This window comes from Mastomys coucha, unplaced genomic scaffold, assembly GCF_008632895.1.
Source record: "Mastomys coucha isolate ucsf_1 unplaced genomic scaffold, UCSF_Mcou_1 pScaffold13, whole genome shotgun sequence".
Classification (NCBI taxonomy): Eukaryota; Metazoa; Chordata; class Mammalia; order Rodentia; family Muridae; genus Mastomys; species Mastomys coucha.
The window spans coordinates 30,453,599-30,458,199 of NW_022196895.1; the positions used below are offsets into that span (position 1 = coordinate 30,453,599).

At 45.2% G+C, this 4,601-nt stretch overlaps 1 protein-coding gene across 1 annotated transcript in view; it reads right to left on the reverse strand.

The window, feature by feature from the left end:
* The window catches only part of Fam13b (family with sequence similarity 13 member B), a 75,381-nt gene extending 74,400 nt beyond the window's left edge, over window positions 1-981 (reverse strand). The window contains exon 1 of the mRNA XM_031365296.1: window positions 888-981. The gene's annotated coding sequence lies outside the window, so the exon portion shown is untranslated. The remainder of the gene's footprint in view (window positions 1-887) is intronic.
* Window positions 982-4,601: the final 3,620 nt, after the last annotated feature.

Below are 4,601 nucleotides of genomic sequence, written 5' to 3' on the forward strand. Positions count from 1 at the left end.
CAGGGTTTCTCTGTATAGCCCTGGCTGTCCTCAAACTCAGAAATCCACCAGCCTCTTGCCTCCCAGTGTCTAGGGATCTTTAGGGATGAGTATCTGTGTGGAGACTTTTCAAAGAAGTTACCAAATGCTTGTTCATCTGCCTAGCTATGTACTTTTTGTTTTGTTTTATGTGACAAGGTTTCTCTATGTAGTCCTGTCTATCCTGGAGCTCACTCTGTAGACCAGATTAGCCTCAAACTCATGGGGGATTGAACCCAGAACCTTGTGCTATACACCCTGTCCCTGGTCAATATGCTTTCAGATGAAAACCAAAAACATTCAAAAAAAGAAGGACACGTGGCTTCTTGGTGCTATTTTTAAGACCTACTGACCTTGTCCTCTACAGGATATTTTCCTGCCAGGTATGGTGGTATATGCCTGCAGTCCAGTGCTCAGGAGCTGAGACAGGGTAGCTAATGCAAGCCTGGGCTACATAGTGAGTTCAAACCTAGACTTACTACCTAGAAAGAGCCTGTCTCAGAGCTGGAAAAGGAAAATGGGGAGGGAGAGGAAGAGAAGGGAAGGGAGGAAAAGACAACAGAAGGGAAAAAGAAAAGAGACGCTCTTCCCTAATTAGAAGAATGGTTACGTTGTCTGCTTATAAGATAAGGCACGGCTCTAGATATGGATGAGAAAACACAGGCTGTTTGGGGAAAGGATGAGTCATTGACAAATAGGGACAGAGACTGTCAACTCTGATTCTCAAAAGATCCATGCAATGCTACCCCAGCCAGTCAACTTAGCTCATTAATATCCCTTCCTCAAAGTTCTTGCCTCTCTTGTGAAGAGAGGGAAGAACTCAGAATCCACCAAAACCACAGTCTTCTGATAAAGGAGAAGCAACTCACCATTAGAGCGTGACGCTGCTGCCTCTTCTGAGGGATGCACAAGAAGCCTCTCTGTGCCATCTGCGCAGGACAGGGTACCAGTGCAAGAATGTATGTTCTTCATAAACAGCAACAAAAAATTCCTAGCTGCAAAGAGAAGAGGCTGTTCCAGAGAGTACGAATCCCACGCCAGCATCCAAAATAATGGCAGATACTGTTCTGCCCTTCGCAACCCAAAGTGATGTTTGTGTCATTTATTTTCTCAATACTTATTTCCTGAGCAACTATTATGATGTGCTGGAGAATTAGTGACCTCTGCCCTGATAAGGCTTCATCATACATCCCTCTGAAGTGGAATGGCTTTGGAATAGGACCAAAGTCAACACAATGCAGATTTCCGTTGCTATATTCACTCCCAGAGACCCTAGTGCCAGCCACATTGAGATTGAGGAGCTGGAACAATTGACAGTAACACTCGTTTTTGCCAAGTCCACATTTCTTGGCCTAATAATTTGGAATTCTTTGTATGACAATAATGTGAGCATTTGCTGTAGACAAATTTGTTTTGGCTTCTTGATAAAATGCCTACGACCATCTATTTTCTACAATTGAACTAAATATTTTTAGAAATAAAGAAGTTAAATAAATATCAATGAGTAGATGTTCCTTTTCTTTCTCTCCCTCTCCTTGCATTCATGTAGGGAAACAAAGTTTACAGATCCTCAGATGGTGACCTTCACAGAACAATAAACCCTTGTCTGCTTCTTAGCCTGAAATGGTCTTACCGTTCTGCAGAGCCCATCTCTACCGCAGAGGCCCTGAGGATCTGGCGTGTCTGGCCATCCAGACACCTTTTCATCCATCTCTCATTGGAGCCTGTCTGTGGCAGACTGATAGTCCAAATGCTTAGTCTACTAAGTCTTAGCGCAAGGGTGTAACAGGAGATAACTAATGTGAAAGTACTCATTGAGAGAATAGGAGCATTAGCCTGGCACATGATTTTCATCTCAGCACTCAGGAGACAGAGCAAGTGGATCTCTGTGAGTTCAAGGCTAAACTGATCTACATAGTGAATTCTAAGCCAGCTAAGTCTATATGGTGAGACCTGTCTCAGAGAGTCTAGTATAGTGTACCAAGCCTGTAATACTAGCATTTGAGAGTAGAGCAAAGAGGATCAGGAGTTTTTAATACATAGCAAGTTCAGAGCCAACCTAGGCTACATTAGACTCCACTACAAGCAAAACAACAACAACAAAATAAAACAAAGAGAGTGCACCCATAGTTGTTTAACCAAATGTGTTGCTTCATAGTAAGGAGGTATTGATATTTTTATATTTATTTAGGGTATGTGTGTGTGTGTGTGTTTGAGACAGGATCTCAGTATGTAGCCCTGGCTGGCCCAGAACTCTACTTGCCTCTACTACCAGAGTTCTGGGACTAAATGGGCAGGCATGCTACCAGCTGGGCCTTCATAGTAAGGTTTTGCTATTTATTTCTTCTTGTTTTCTGTTTTTGTTTTTGTTTTTTGTTTTGTTTATTTGTTTGTTTGTTTTTGGAAACAGGGTTTCTCTGTGTAGCCCTGGCTGTCCTGGAACTCACTCTGTAGACCAGGCTGACCTCGAACTCAGAAATCCACCTGCCTCTGCCTCCAAGTGCTGGGAGCCACCACCACCAGCTGGCTGCTATTTGTTTCTTATGTTCTTGGTTTCTTTCTCCTGGAGTATCTATCCATTCAGTAAATAATATTCACTGAGCCCTATGATTTGTCAAACCTGGTGCTTAGTGCTAGCAACATGGCAGGAAACTCTGCATTTGTACTCTAGCCTCCAGGACATGGTTCTCACCTGTCGTAAATGCACTGTGATTATGCCTAAGACTTTCACTTCCCCCTCAGTAACCTACATTTACCTGGAATCTTCCAGAACTGGCTCTGTGTCCCTACACAATTGCCTCTCTAACCTTGCCGGCTCCTCTGTACTGAAGAACAGAATATATTCACCTGTAATTATTAGACACTTCCCCAGAAGCTGCCAAGGGAACCAAGGGGGTTGGGGAAAGTGCTTTCTTTGTTCAGAGTTGAGAGATGTGTCACCCAGAATCCAACTCCCATTGGTTTCATAGAGGAGCTGCTCACAAACAAGAAAATAGAGCTTCTTCACTCTGTGCTGCCATCATCCCTGTTTGCTAAGCAGATGCTGGGGTGCTGAATTACAACTTACAGTAAAAGATGACCTTACCAATTGGCAGAATGTTCTGGTATCTTGTCACTGTGTGAACTCGTAACAGGACATCAGACCTCAGCACAACTGACACCAAGTTGGAGGCGCCATGATGACCTTAAAACCCAGCAGGTGGGCTCCAACATATCCCAAAATAGGACTGAAGACCTAATCAGTCAAAGACCTAGTCTTTGATCATAGTTCCAGGAGCCAGGAAAACCTCCAAATGTACTAACCTTGGTTTTGGCTTCTGTAGTTCTACTTCTTGCTAATCATTCTTCCTAACTGAAGTATGTCAACCAGGATATGATTTTTGTACATGAAAGACTTTTGTGAGGGTCAGGGCTTCATGGTTTGGGCAAGTTCCCCTGGGCAGTAATAAAGACTTTCTATTTAGCATTAAGAGTTTCTCTGCATTCTCTAATGGAATTACCTCACAACATTTTTGAGGCACAGCAAAATCTCTAGAGGCTGAGACACCAAGACACTGGGAGTCTTGCACTACCTCTGGGGCAACAGCAGAGAGAAGGGACCGTTCCTAGAAGTGCACACCCACATTCATTCCAGGGCCCCAGGACCTTCACCTGCCTCTACTCCCGCTGCCCAACATGCTCCCGAGCCTCCACTCCTGAAGGGAAGTTGCAGAACATTTCCTGGATCTGTCTCCTGTACAGGTGAGTCTGTCTATGGCCCCTCCTGGGAAGTGCACTTAGGAAAGGCTGGGCACAGGCCAAATTCCAGTGTTCTGGATCTGTGTGAGATGTCATTGGGATTCCTGGTTTAAGTCTGTGGAGCGGCCACTCCTGGCTGTCTTTACTGCTGCCCGTCTGTGTCCCTCTGGTTGTCGATTCTGTTGGCTACAAGGATTAAAGCTGTGATAGGGAGGTGGGGTGAGCAGTCCCAAGACAATGTTAGGGTGTCTGTGTCTCACCTGGGAAACTCCAGACCTTCGGTGAAACAGATTAGCCCTCTTTTGCAGTTGGATGGCCCAGTAACAGATCTCTGGACCCCCAAGCTGTTCAGGCTGTCTGGAACATAGTGACTGGAAACTCAGGCCACCCTGACTGACTTCCCTACATTGACCAATGGCTTTCTCTGGTGCAAGATCCACTACCTTGACTTAAGACCTGTGCCCTCTGCTTGGGGACCTGAATCCTCTTGGTTTGGCCAGGTTAATCAGAAAAACCCAACTCCACGCTCTGCCTGTTCTCTCAGCCCCACAGGAGGAACCTGACTTCCCTTTTGTGTGCCCAGCCCCATCCTATCCCACCCCAAGAAGAAAATCCCCTGGCTATGTTGGGAGTGAGTTGTATATTCCACCTTGGGTCCTCTTTCCCCTCTACACACTCAAGAGTGGCTCTGGGAGAAATTTCTCTTGAGCAGGAGTACCCCCCCCCATTCTCCCTCTAAGGGAGATGAGCCCCCCTCCCCTGTGGGCCCAACCCCTGAATGTTCTGTGTCTCCCCTTTTAATAGTTTATATCTCATTTTCTTTTTTTTTTTTTTTTTTTTTTTTT